The sequence below is a fragment of the Pelophylax lessonae genome (genome assembly GCF_965119305.1).
Source record: "Pelophylax lessonae genome assembly, chromosome: 1".
Lineage (NCBI taxonomy): Eukaryota > Metazoa > Chordata > Amphibia > Anura > Ranidae > Pelophylax > Pelophylax lessonae.
Window position 1 is genome coordinate 607855405 of NC_138768.1, and position 15930 is coordinate 607871334.

A 15930-nucleotide genomic window follows, 5' to 3' on the forward strand; every position below is an offset into this window, starting at 1 on the left:
TTGACCATAGTTTGTCGCCATTCCAAGGGTGTGCGCAATTTTAAACCGTAACATGTTGGGTATCTATTTACTTGGCGTGACATCATATTTCACAATATACAAAAAAAAAATGGGCTAACTTTACTGTTTAGTTTTTTTTTAAATGCAGTGAAATGTGAGTTTTCAAAATTTTTCCAAAAAAATGGCGTTTTAAAGACCGCTGTGCAAATACCGCATGAAAAAAAATATTGCAATGACCGCCATTTTATTCTCCAGAGTCTTTGCTAAAAAAATATTTATAATGTTTGGGGGTTCTAAGTAGTTTTCTAGGAAAAAATACTGATTTTATCTTGTAAGCAAAAAGTGTCTGAAATAGTCCTGGGGCTTAAGTGGTTAACCTCTTCTATTGCTAAAAAGGTTACATTTGTTGAATATTTCCTATGGCACTAAAATGTTCTAGGATGCTGTATTCTTTTTACTCATTATTTTTATATTGGTGACATGTTTTTCCATATGTCATCAACTTTGCACTTTTTGTGCAACCAATATATTGTAGCCAACATGGAAATTCCAAGAGATAAAACCCCATTGGTAGAATCACACCTTAGATATTGTTGAATTGTTGTTTAAAATTCCTTGCCGTTACACTGGATTTTAAAGTATATATATATATATATATATATATATATATATATATATATATATATATAGAGCCAAAAGGTTTTTAGGGGGTTCGAAGAAAGTTGGAAAAGATTGTCATATTTATTTATTATTAAAGGGAAAGAAAGCTGCGCACAAAAAGGTGAAGCTAAAGGCTGCTAGTACAAAGTATATCAAACCCAGAAAAATGTAAAGATGGTACAGCGCCACTAAATAGATAACTAACTAATTAAGAAGGTGAACCAAAGTCCATAAGTCCATAAGAGGGAAATTTCAAATGCTGGGAATATGACCGTGAATCCCACACCAATCTTGCAAGTAGAGTTTCAGGCAGAGATCACATTAACAATAAGGATGTAACCTTACCGGACAGTTGGACCCCCTGTTACGGAAGGTCAAAACAGGCATGCGATATCCACCACCAGGAACAAAACTGCAACAGAATTCCTCTCCTATCGACCACAGACACTCCGGGTGACCATAGACCATGGATCCGGCGAACCTTACTGAACCCCAGGTGCACACAGGGGATGACCTCCAATGAGACAAATGGGGGCGCACATAGTGAAGTACGTATAAGTCTTTTATTGAATTAAAAGGTAAAAAACTCACATTTAGCTGCTTGACACAGGCATATTAAAAAGTCATTTTGAAAACACCTTTTGCAGGACGAAACGCGTCAGGCACGCCAAGCCCCCATGCAGTCACGCCATTCAAGCCGCGGCCAATGACTTTTTAACATGCCTGTGTCAAGCAGCTAAATGTGAGTTTTTTACCTTTTAATTCAATAAAAGACTTGTACGTACTTCACTATGTGCGCCCCCATTTGTCTCATTGGAGGTCATCCCCTGTGTGCACCTGGGGTTCAGTGAGGTTCGCCGGATCCATGGTCTATGGTCACCCGGAGTATCTGTGGTCGATAGGAGAGGAATTCTGTTGCAGCTTTGTTCCTGGTGGTGGATATCGCATGCCTGTTTGACCTTCCGTAACAGGGGGTCCAACTGTCCGGTAAGGTTACATCCTTATTGTTAATGTGATCTCTGCCTGAAACTCTACTTGCAAGATTGGTGTGGGATTCACGGTCATATTCCCAGCATTTGAAATTTCCCTCTTATGGACTTATGGACTTTGGTTCACCTTCTTAATTAGTTAGTTATCTATTTAGTGGCGCTGTACCATCTTTACATTTATTTATTATTATCTGATTCCCCCCACTATATTTCTTCTGCTCACTATTGCTACCAAGACAGAAATTGCTGAGAAATCCATAATTTTACAGAATTTTACATAAAATGTAATAAATAAATAAAATACATAAATAGAATAAATACATACATAATTAGAATAAATACATAAATGCATAAATAAATAAATAAATAAAATACCTAAATAAATACATAAATAAATCAAATAAATAAATACATAGACACCTGTTCTATTGGCAACTCCAATCACTTTATAGAATTTTTTTCACTTCCTGTTGCATTTGTTCTAGCACTGTTTTGAAATAATACCTGGGCTTAGTGGCTTCTGCAGGGCTCAGTTGTATTCTGTGCTGAAAATGTTTGCTGTCAGCCCTGGGTCCAGAGCTAACAACATGAACTGAAATGATCAGCCCCTTAATTTACAATTCTGCTGCACATGAGCACTCTGTGACAGACAATGAAAATGTAACACAACATTGATAACACAGCCCTTCCTTTCAGTACTGCTATAATAATTTATTGATAGCTGATCACAGCCACTTATAGAGCACTATTGGAAGTGATGTATTGTTGCAGAGCTGCATGGGTCAGCTGCATCAGGCTTCCCCCGGGTGGAATAACACCCCCACATAAAAACACATTTTTTGTAAAGAGTATTAAAATATTTTGGTACAGTATATACACTGTATATCAATAAATACATAAATAAATAGAAATTATTCCCTCTCCAGATTTATCTCCTGGTCCCAACAATAACATTGGACAATCTGGATGCCATTTACATTCTCTGTTTGAGCTTTAAATTCTCAGGTAACCAAACAAAATGTCATTCAGACTTTTTAAAATTACAAATCTGTGCAAATGTCACTATGATGCTAATTTACTTTCACACAAACCAGACATGACTTATCTTAATGTTGGGATAACAATTTATGCAGGCCAATTTTATTTTTCCTGCATTCATCACAACATACTGTTAAAAGGGGAATAAGGCTCCTTTCACACGGCCGCTCCGTGTGAAAGGTCCGCTGCGGGACTTTTTTTTTTTTTTTTCCACGGAGCGGATGACATTTCTGTCATCCGCTCCGTGTGCCCGCATATCATCCCATCCGTTTGCGGATGATATGCGGACATAATGTATGTCTATGCCACTGCGGATGTCAGCGGATGACACCGCTGACATCCGATTTTCCTTCCTTTCCGTTTTTTACACGGAAGGAAAAATAGGGTTCTGTTCCATTCATAAAAACGGAACAGAACTGACAGGAGGAAAATCGGGTGTCAGCGGATGGTATTCCGCTGACACCCGCAGTGCCATTCACTTACATTGATGTCCGCAAATCATCCGCAAAAAAATAGGATGATTTGCGGACACACGGAAAGCAGCTGAGCGGCCGTGTGAAAGGACCCTTAGGCCCCTTTCACACATGCTGTCCGTTTGTCCGTTTTTCATCCATCCGTTGACGGATGAAAAACGGACATCAATGCATCTCTATGTAAAAACGGATGACAACTGATGATCATCAGTTAACATCCGTTTTCATCCACTTCCGTAAGGCCCCTTTCACACATACAGTCCGTTCAGTTCATCAGTTCAGTCACGTCAAATGTATCAGTTTTTCATCCGTTTTTCATCCGTTTTTCATCCGTTTTTCGTCAGTTGTCATCCGTTTTTCATCAGTTGTTATCCGTTTTTCATCCGTTTTTCATCAGTTGTTATCCGTCTTTCATCCGTTTTTCATCCATTTTTCATCCGTTGTCGTCCGTTTTTCATCCGTTGTCATCCGTTGTCATCAGTTGACATCAGTTTTTCATCCGTTGTCATCAGTTGACATCCTTTTTTCATCCGTTGTCATCCGTTTTTCGTCCGATCCGTTTTTTTGACGGATGAAAAATAGGGCATTCATCCGTTCAAAAAAACGGACATTGACGGAAGTGGATGAAAACGGATGTTAACTGATGATCATCAGTTGTCATCCGTTTTTACATAGAGATGCATTGATGTCCGTTTTTCATCCGTCAACGGATGGATGAAAAACGGACAAACGGACAGCATGTGTGAAAGGGGCCTTAAGCTCTCACAATGTAAAGCACAAATGTTCACTTGAGCTCTACCATCATGCCACATTACATAAAAATCACACCTACTATATGTGATTTAGGTCATTTAAATCAGCATCTTTTTTTTTATAGTTTGGAGTTTTAATCTAGTGGTGTAAAAAAAATTTGCAATGGTACAATTACAGGAAAATTAAATTTTTCAATGTTTTTTGCTATTCGTTTTAAATTGAAACCTAGGAAATAAAAAAAAAAAAAAAAAACAATTGCACCAACATCTCTTTTTCAAATTAAAACCCAACTCTTTTTTTAAAAAATATATATAATACATTAGGGTATACTACAGATTTTAAAAGATACAAGGTGCAAAACAGAAACATCACCTATATTATAAAAAAATTTGGAGAACAAGAGAAAAAAAAAAAAGACTGCAAAATTTTATTGAACTTGATTTTGCTGCAATGTGTGTGTGCTGTTTTTTTTTTTTTTTTTTTTTACTTTATACTCCCTTTATTAAACGTGTTGAATGGGTATTTGATGTCTGTATACAAATGTCTATTTATATACAGACTGTGAATACCAACTTGGTGAACCATCACCATGCACTCATTTTCCCCTTCTCCGAGTATTCAATAAGTTATGTTTACAATTAAGTTAATTTATAATGAAGTCCATGGAAAATATTATTTTTTTTTAATGAATTGGTTTTATTAGCAATAAGAAGGGGAAATAAGGACATGTTGCTTTCTCACCATTTGTCCGTCACACTCAGTATATCAATAGACATTTGTTTACAAGCATCAAATGCTCATTCATTAAGTAAAATAAAAGGTAAAAATAAAAAGTAAAAAAAAAAAAAAATCTTATGTGATTTCTACATTTTTTTACATTTTTTTTTTTTACTTTTTTGTGTATTTTGTTATCTTTTGCGATTCTTTAGAAAAAAAACCCAATAGAATTCAAATGTCAATTTGAATATTTTAAACAGACAGTAACACAAGATTGCACCCAGTGTTAAAAGTGTAAATGTTGCTATTTTGATCTTTTTTATTTATTTTAAAAAAAAAAAAAAAAACTCAGATAATAACAAAAACACACATTTTTTTGTTCACTGAGATTTTTCAACCGTTTTAGCATTAAGACCATCCCTCTTTAACAATAGAAAAATATATTTTCAGCAGATTTTAGCAAGGAAAACTCTTTCATCTCTCTCTGTTCTTGATGAGTGATCCTTCTGATCACAACATGGTTTGAAAGTTTTCCTGTGTAAAAAGTACTTCCCTTCATTCCTCACATTTAATTACTTCATGATTGCTCTTTTTAATTGTGTCACTTTATTCATAAACTAGTAGCTTAAAAGCATAAGCTTGGTCTCTCCCAAGAATCTGCCTTTCCAGTCTCTTGTCAGAAATGTCGACTGAGTGTTAGATATGTTGAGATGTTGCTGTGATCTGGTTTAATGCGAGGTTAGAGCTCACAATGATGTATGTCAAAATATTGAAAAATGACCTGACCACAAGAGGTTTAAACTTTCCACAGGCCTCTTGTGTTTGAGTCAAGCTGGAATCCTTGGGGAATGCCATTGTGAAGCTTCTTGCCTTCTGAAATCAGGAATGGTGGCTACATGTAGCTGTGCACTCCTTACTGTTACTCTGTACATACAGTACCAGTCACACCCAGGCATGAATCTTTAGCTCAAATTGCCTTGGCAGTAAAGGTACATTTTAATATAGCACATACTGTACAAATTCTGTTCTCTTCCACCCAACATGCTACCTCCTAATGCTTTTTTTAAATCTGTTTTTTGTATGCTTGTGCATATTTTCTATAAGAACAAAAACTTTTATCATTAATTGATTAAAAGTGACATGTTTTATTTTCCCAGATCTCACTTTTTTCAATACCTTGATATGTTTATCCTTAAATGGGTTACACAGTGTTAGCATATTTTAAGAACACCACTAATCATCTGAATATATAAACATTTTTTAACGTAAAAAAAAAAAGAAAGAAATATATATATATATATATATATATATATATATATATACACTATATTGTCAAAAGTATTTGGACACCTGCCTTTACACACACACATGAACTTTAATGGCATCCCAGTCTTATTCCGTAGTGTTCAACATTGAGTGCACCCCCCTTTGCAGCTATAACTGCTTCAACTCTTCTAAGAAGGCTGTCCACAAGGTTTAGGAGTGTGTCTATGGGAATGTTTGACTATTCTTCCAGAAGCGCATTTATGAGGTCAGGCACTGACATTGGATGAGAAGGCCTGGCTCGCAGTCTCTGCTCTGATTCCTCCCAAAGGTGTTCTATCGGGTTGAGGTCTGGACTCTGTGCAGGCCAGTCAAGTTCCTCCACCTCAAACTCGCTCATATATGTCTTTATGGACCTTGCTTTGTGCACTGGTGAGCAGTCATGTTGGAACAGAAAGGGACCATCCCCAAACCATTCCTACAAAGTTGGGAGCATGAAATTGTCCAAAATGTCTTGGTATGCTGATGCTTTAAGAGTTCCCTTCACCGGAGCTAAGGGCCAATCCCAAATCCTGAAGAACAACCCCACACTATAATCCCCCCACCAAATGATTTGGACCAGTGCACAAAGCAAGGTCCACAAAGACATGTATGAGCGTGTCTGGGGTGAAGAAACTTGACTGGCCTGCACAGAGTCCTAACCTCAACCCAATAGAACATCTTCGGCATGAATTAGAGCAGAGACTGCAAGCCAGGCCTTCGTGTCCAACATCAGTTCCTGATCTCACAAACGTGCTTCTTGAAGAATGATCAAACATTCCCATAGACACACTCCTAAACCTTGTGGAAAGCCTTCCCAGAAGAGTTGCAGCTGTTATAGCTGCAGAGGGTGGGCCAACTCAACATTTAACTCTAAAACTCATGTACATGTAAAGGCAGGTGTCCCAATACTTTTGGTAATATAGTATATATATGTTATATATAATGCAGCACATTTTATTTAAACAGCAAGTTAAAATAAATAAAACCTAAAATGTAATAAGCGCAGACGAACTAATCAGATCAGTCTTAATAAAAGGCTCACCATATCCCGCTACAATAGCGCTTTTGAAATATATTGCTATATAACACTTGTTCGTTCAAATTGAAATTAACTTTTTGCTGGTTTTATATAAATGAGTTCACTACCTTTAGGTGGTTCAAAAATCCAATTGAAAATGTACTGTTTTTAACCACTTGACCTCAGGAACATTTACCCCCTTCATGACCAGGCCTTTTTTCCTATTCAGCACTGTGTTACTTTAACTGACAATTGTGCCGTCATGCAAGGCTGTACCCCAAAAAAATGTGTGCCATTTGTGTTCCCACAAATACAGCTTTCTTTTGGTGGCATTTGATCACCACTGTGTTTTTTATTTTTTGCAAAAAATGTGGAAAAAGATTTGGTGTGTACCAAAGGAACTGCGCAAATGGATGAACAAACTTAAATAAAGACCACTAGGGCTATGACAGCCACTTGTGTATTGGTGAACATTAGACGTGAATAGTTAAATAAATAAATAAATAGATAAATAGATTAAGTGCCGCTTCACACTTGTGCAGTTTGCGAGATCACATGTAATTCGGAGCGCACTGCTCCTTCATTACATGCGATCTCATGTGCGGATCCGAGTTCAGCCATTCACTTTGTATGGCTGAATTCGCAGCGCATCTGCAGCAAACTCACACATGAGCCTTTTTTTGAGCCGCATCAGAATCGGATCGCACAGTGGTTCACACTTGTGTAATCAGATTCTGTGCGAACTTGCAGATCGCACTGAGATATGCGATCGCAACTGGGGGTGTCGTTAACTTTTAATTGACACCCCCTGCGTATCGCATATGGCAGTGTGAACTGCCAGATGTGTGGATGCGATGCGAGAACACGCTGCATATTCGCAGTGTTCCCGCATCGCACAAGTATGAACCGAGCCGAATAAATATATAGGAGGAATTTCTTCCACACTGTGAGCTGCAAACAAACAACGTAAATAACGTGATAAATGAAATATTGGTAGAAAATATTGCGCTCAACACATTATTAATCACAATGAAAAGGTGCACTTGTGCAAATAAATTATTAAAGTCTTTAGTGCTTAAAAATCAAAAGTAATTAGGTGATTACCAGCAGCAATTGATAGAAGCACAGACTTGATGGGAGTGAGATTCCAAAGCCTTCACCTCCACACTTTCACCCAGTGCTCTTAATAGGTACTCCTTACCAGAAGGATATGACCCCTTGATTGTAGGGGGTCACACAGGCCGGGTTGGTGGAACGCAGGCGTGGAGCGGCGTTCATACACTCCAGCAACTGTGAATTAAACTGATGTACAAAGCGAATCTGCTTATGGATTGTAGTAAGTGCAATATATGACAATAAATGTTTTTTTGAATTGACATACTGCACCATGAGAGCTTCTTTGTTGCCTCTTTATATGTCCCAAATTGGGATCCCATATCTGGTCTGATTACACACCCCTGCTGGTGAGGGAATGTGATGCGGATGGTCGGAATATATGTGGATCATAATGCCTGTGTGACCCCCTATAATGCAATTATATTGCAGCTTACCAATCATTAGATTTGGTGTCTGCATCCGTTTTCTTTTCTTTGGCTTTTTCTTTGTTTTCACCTGGTGATCTTACCAGTTACACACCTTCTTTATTATTAGTGAGGAACAGGAGGCACAGCAGACAGCAACATTGTCCATCTGTGGGGGTAGGGGAGTGTTAAATGTATTTGAAGATTTAGATACACTAACAAATTGAAGAAAAACTCCACCAGACTTTATAATCAGTTACAGAAAACTATTGTTCTCCTTTTGGGATAAAGGTTTTGCATGAATAAATAAAAGCTGATCCTTTTATCTCTTCTGTAAGGTTTTAATGATTTGTCTCATCTATGTAAACCAATACATTCTTCTGAAGAGCTTGAGCTTGTGAAAAACAACAGACTTACCGGCCAGATCACCAGATGAAAATAGAAGAAAGAAAGCCTAAAAGAAAAGAAAGGAAAGCCATCACATCTAAGAAGGTTATTAACCACTTTACCACCGGAGGATTTTGCTGTCTTACGTCCAGGCCACTTTTTGCGATTCAGACTGTGTGAATTTAACTAACAATTGCGCGGTCATGCAACGCCTTACCCAAACAAAATGTACGTCTTTTTTTTTCTCACAAACAGAGCTTTCTTTTGGTGGTATTTGATCACCTGTGCGATTTTTATTTTTTGCGATATTAATAAAAAAAATGCGACAATTTTGAAAAAATAACAATATTTTTCTAATTTGACAGTTAAAAAATATCCAATATATTCAATTTTTGTCATATATTTAGGCTCAAATGTATTTAGCTACATGTCTTTTACAAAAAAATTCTCAATGAGCGTATTTTTAACCGCTTTAAGACCGGAAGATTTTACCCCATTCCTGACCAGGCCATATTTTGCGATTCGGCACTGTGTTATTTTAACGGACAATTGCGCGGTCATGCGATGCTGTACCCAAATTAAATTTATTTCCTTTTTTCCCCACAAATAGAGCTTTCTTTTGGTGGTATTTGATCACCTGTGCGATTTTTACTTTTTGCGCTATAAACAAAAAAAGAGCGACAATTTTGAAAAAATAACAATATTTTTCAAATTTTTTTATATGAAATTCCCCCCCCCCCCCCAAAAATGTAAAAATCTAAATTTTTTAACATTTAAAGGCCAATTTGTTTTCTGCTACATATTTTTGGTAAAAAAATCGCAATAAGCGTGTTTTGATTGGTTTGCGCAAAAGTTATCGCAGCTACTAACTACGTTAAATTTATGTCATTTTTATTGTTTTTTTTTTTTAACTAGTAATGGCGGCCATCTGGCGGCAATCTGCGATTTTTTTTGCGGGACTGCGACATTGCGGCGGACAGATCGGACCCTTGACTGACATTTTTGACACTTTTGGGGGTACCAGTGACAATACTACAGTAATCAGTGCTATAAATATGCACTGTTACTATAAAAATGACACTGGCAGGGAAGGGGTTAACTTTATTGGAGAAGGAGGGGTTAATGTATGCCTGGTGCTTACTAACGTGTGTGGGGGGAGGGGACTGAGTGACACAGGCACAGATCGCAGGTTCAGCTATGCTGAATCCTGCAATCTGTCACTGTTTGTCACTTAGAAGATCCGCCCGCTTTTTTTACACAAGCGGGCGGATTTCCACACTCGATCCCCGACGATCGGGGAAGAGCGGCGGTGATCAACACCTCTCTTCCCCTGGCCCGACTCCCGCTGTGACTGAATACAGCGGGAGCGAGCCTCCGGCGGTGTACGCGCGCCGCCCACAAGGGGAGGAGTCCAGCGACGTAAGTCTACGCTCCTGGACGATATCGAGCCACTTTGCCACAGTACAGTCAACGTGACCGGTTGGCAAGTGGTTAAAATAATGTTTTTTTGTTTAAAAGGACTGCCAGGTGTGTTATACCTTTACAATCACAGGTGGTTCCACCATGGCAGGTGATCTAGAACTGTTATAACCTTGAAAATTAGCTCTTACTCCATTTGCAGGACAAAATATGCAAGGAGAAAATAACAATGGGGAATACATTTGTTTTGTAGTGTAAAAATGTGTACATTTTCTATGTGCCAAAATAAAAATGTTATAAGACAAATTCATTGGGGTATTGCACCAGCCACATCAAATCACGTAGAAAGTGTTGTGCAACAGTTTCTATCTATGTTCAATAGTGCAAACCAATTTATTTAGGCACTTGCATTGCAGTTGTAATTTACAAAGTGCTCTAAAATGTACGCCATTACCACAGTGGGTGCAATAGTCTAAATAGAAGAAACTGTCTTCATTTTCAGCCTGGAATCACAAAAGTATATTTGAGTCTGTGTTACTCCAGTTTACAATTTATTTGTTTGTTTTTATCTAATTTAAAATATTAATTTTACATTAAGCAATCATTATATGTTAAGCTAGAGGAAGAACAATGCCTGTGCATAAGCATATTTGTATCTCACGTGACAAATAAACAAAGTATCATGCAGCGCTTTTATTAATTTGGTGCAAAACACTCCACTACATTCTACATATAGAACTTGGTGTATTTCGCTATGTGCACCAGTTTCCCCCAATGGGTGCAGCTCATGGCACTACCCCCATTGCAGGAATCTATTAATATTCAGAATACTAATATTAATAGTAGTATTCTGTGTTTACACTTCATGAGAGTCTTTGGGTGGGAGGCTTATTGCAATCTCGAAGCCCCCTTTAACGATCAGGAATCCCCCACATAAAGCCCCCACTACATGAATAAGTAAGGGGTACTTAGTACCCCCACTCATTCACACATAAAATATGATAAGTGTAAGTAAAGGCACATGCTTCAACAAGTCCTTTATTAAAAAAAAAAATAAATAATAATAATAATAATAATAATAAGATTGTCCCAAAAAAAAACTATCATCAGCTATACTGTCCAATCCTGCAAGTCTTCTTCATTTATGATGAATGATGCCAGCTGACTTCTGAAAGAAAGAACTCACCAACCATCAGTCACATTCAATCCTGTTGCTGAACTCACCATGAAGGACATCTCCTGGTCTTCACCAATAAAAGTAAACAAACAGGCATAGTCTCCTGGGTGATGTCATTGCCAAATATGGCCATGTGACCCTATTTACTTAGTAATATCAGTGCTATCCCTGCCCCTTTGTTTAAAGGGATATTAAAGGTTTAAAAAAAATAAAAATAACAAAAAACATGTTCTACTTACCTGCTCTGTGCAATGTGAGAAGCCCCAATCCTCCTCTTCTCAGGAACCCCCGGACGGAGCTCCTAACTCCTCCTCTTCTCCAAGTGCCCCATAGCAAGCAGCTCACTCCCAGGGCTCGGCCCCAACTCCGCTCCCTCCTCACTAGCTGTGATTGACAGCAACTGGAACCAATGCCAGTCTCTCAGCCAATCAGGAGGCAGGGACCCGGTAGTGCAGCGCTGGATCCTGATTGGGCTTGGGTAAGTATTGGAGGGGGGAGGGCTGCGGGGGAATCTGCATACTGAAGGTTTTTTAGCTTCATGCGTTAAGCTAAAAAAACCTTCAACCTTTAGAACCATTTTATCGGTGGGGATTCTGAACTACCAAATGAATAGGGCCTAGGGACCTTCTTGTTTGGTAAGGACGTGGTGGGTGCCTGCACCCACTGCTTCTGTAATATCCGTTGACAGGAAGCTGTCATATATAGTAAATGTAGAGATGCTGCTAATACACATGAAATTCAGCTCTGACCAAATGAGCAAAAAGTCAAGCATTCCGAAGAAAGCCCCTTCAGTGCTTGGACTGAACCTTGAACTCATCCCTAGTCATAACTATATTTCTTTACATTTACAGCATTTTGTGATGTACAGTACTCTGCAAAATTATAGGCAGGTGTGAAAAAATGCTGTAAATTAAGAATGCTTTCAGAAATAGAAGGGTTAATGGTTTATTTTATTCAATTAACAAAATGGAAAGTAAATGAACAATCGAGAACAACAAATTATTGCAATATTTAGTGTGACTGCCTTCAAAACAGAATCAATTCTTCAATTCTTCTAGGTACACTTGTACACAGTTTTGAAGGAACTCAGTAGGTAGGTTGTTCCAAACATCTTGGAGAACTAACCGCAGATCTTCTGTGGATGTAGGCTGCCTAAAAGCCTTCTATCTTTTCATTTAATCCCAGACAGACTCGATGATGTTGAGATCAGAGCTCTGTGGGGCCAAACCATCACTTCCAGGACTCAATGTTCTTTACACTGAAGATAGTTCTTGTTGACATTGGCTGTATGTTTGGGGTCATTGTCCTGCTGAAGAACAAATTTGGACCAATCATACGACTCCCTCATGGTATGGCATGATGGATAAGTATTGTCTGTATTTCCTAGCATTGAGGACACTATTGATTCTATCCAACTTTCTAACTCCATTTGCAGAAATGCAGCCCCAAACTTGCAAGGAACCTCCACCACACTCCACTGTTGCCTGCACAAACTAATTATTGTACCATCTCTCTAGCCCTTTGAAAACAAACTGCCTTATGTTGAAGCCAAATAATTTAAAATTTGACTCATCGATCCAGGGGACCTGCTGCGATTTTCTGCACCCCAGGCCTGATGCAAATAGGAGCATAGGACATAGAAATAAGGCTAGGTGACTCAATCACTCCTACAGTGCTCACTGCGAGTGGGCACAGCTGGCTATAGCTCTCAGTCTCACGCTAAGAAGTGGAGCCAGCTTTCAATCAGGCAGCTGGGTGGATCCTGACAAAATGGTATGAATCTTCCCAGAGCTTGGAGCAGCTCCACAACGTCAGCTAAAGGCATGCAGGCTATAGCTTGCTGTCAGCTGATTCTGGGTCACAGGCGAGCAAAAGTAAGTGCACTGCCCTGACCCACAAGTGAAGTATGGCCAAAAAAGCTTTGGCCATACATCTTTTTTAAAGTTATATTGTAGGCCTTGGTTACTTACAGTTCTTCTGTGCTGGCCACAGGTTAGAGTTGACTAACCTGTTAATTTGGTTAAGGTGTTTCTCCCAGTATCCTAGGGCAAAATAAATACAAAGGGAACTTATAAAGATTGCTAACCACATGCATCTCAACATGTCAAGCAACATGTAGTAAATAATGGTGTATAGTGTCTTTAGCGGTCTTACACAGGTTTTATGCTTAATCTTATAATTTGGTGTCAGTCAAAAAATGTTTTACATTTTTTGTGAGTTAGGAAACATGGCAGAAAATGTATTTTATTTTAGTACAGCAATATATGCTCCAGTTCACTTGCCATTTATGCTAGCTTGGGAAAACCACATCTCGCTGAAAAAAAGAATCCCAGCTGCTCAAATTAAATACACATGAGCCAATAAAATCAGTTTATTTTTCCTTCCTGTGTGTTTGGTATAAATTCTAGTCAGAGGAAAAAATTAATCATCACACCAGTCCTACCAGCGCCTTTTTAAGTGTTAACATGCTGACAAAACTTTTTCTCACACTTTTCTGTCACATCATGTGCCACCTTGATGTCTGCTGCAATGTCAATGATCTCAGGCCACCCATGCTTCACGCAAGGGATAGAAACACAGATGAACTAATTTAATTTATTCTGTCTAGCCTTTATTTCCAGCTTATATGGGTACTAATAATTTGTACACTTGCCTATAGTCGTTAATGTTTATAGGTTTCTGATTCTGTGATTTTAATCAAAAACCTAAGACCATGACATGTGTCTGAAGTTTCAGGCTATGTAATTGTATTAGCAGGAACTGTGTGCTATATCATTCAGTGCGATTACCACAATATATAGGTAATAAACCAATATGAAGACCTGTCTCCTATCTGTGCTTATAGCCCAAACACTCTTCAGGCTGCTGGAAGAGGGAAAAACTGTTATTGAGAAAATATTTATTATATCATTGTTATGCATCTCATATCAGCATTGTGCTCAGGCAATAGACACAATGTCCAATAATTATACTCTGACAAGGAGGGAATACTAGTAAAAAAAAAAAAAATCAAGTTATTCCTGAGAGGTACAAATGCACTGTTATAGAGTAAACATTCAGATTATTACAAATGCCTATTGGTTATTCGTTCAGAAAAATTTCTCGCCAAGTTCATGTTTGTAAAAAAAAAAAAAAATACTTCATTAATACTTCATGCACAAAATATTTGTTTTAGTGTGTTTACAGACACCCAATCATGTATCACCAACAAAACAATGGTTGTACTAACAAAACCAAAGGAAAACTTTTGAAAAGAAGTAAAAAGGGATTTGGGTCCACAAAGTGCATATTGGGGGCTGTAATATAGTGTAATAAAACATGTAGGCAGGTGCAGTCTGTATTCCCCATTGTAGGTGGCGCTCAACCAAAGCTGCAATGCAGAAGGGGAGGGAAGTTCCTCTATGACTTCCTGCGGTCACAGGGAGACAGCTGTTGACTGGACGGCTGAGTTTGGTGCTCTTTATGCGAGTGGCTAGGGTAGGGACGGGTTCTCCATCTGGCAGAGACAGTGCTTAGAGATAGGGTAAAGCTTTGGGGGATAGCACAGGAACTATATCTTTCTTTGCTGCAGGAAGCCTCCCTTTTGGGTGTGGACTGGCTAGGCCCCATTCCCGTTCCTAATTGCAGACATTGTGGCATCATCCAACACTAAAAAACGCTGTTACTGTTTGTATGCGGCTCCAGATGGCTGTGCCTACCTGATGGGCCTAGTTGTATTTTACTGGAACTTTCCCCGTCCATCTGTTTTTAGTGGGCAGGATCAGATTGGATGTCAGCGGGAGTCTCCATAGAGAACAACAGATGGTCTGATCGGGTCCACCTAAAAAACTGACAGACGGTCCTGATTGGTCCGTCTGTGTAAAATGGGCCTTATGGCCTCCCCTGAACATGTTTTTCTAAATTTGTGTATTTTTAATTTTGCCATTTAAAGAGTAGGGCAGAATTTTATTTTTCATAATAAATAGAGGCCTTTTCTACCGAACCCACAACAATGAGCTAATCTCTCACTTACCTTGTCCACGGAGGCTTTGAGTTTTCACGCTTCTATTTGAAATAAAAAATAAAAAAAAGGATATCTGCTTCCATCACTTCATGTAGATCATATTGCATCATGTACTGTCTTGTGCTTCTGGCATGTTCACCACTTTGGATCACATCTCCCTCATCTTTATATCACCTCTTGTCTATTTTCACCCACTTTCCTACTTCTTCCTTTAAGGTGATGTTGTGGAAATTGCATATTTAACAGTGGCTCACTAATGATACCTTTCTTTTGTAAAGATTTGGAAGGAAGTTTGGCCAAGCCTAACCCCCCCCCCCTTCAAAGTCACTGTACAATGGATAAACAGCCCTTTTGTCCTCAGGACAAATGGTGTTGGTTTGGGGGGATGGTATATTCCTTAATCACAAGTCTAAATGACTGCTCAAAGCTGCAAGAAGTCAGTCTCAAACGAAACATCCATGAAGCGATGAC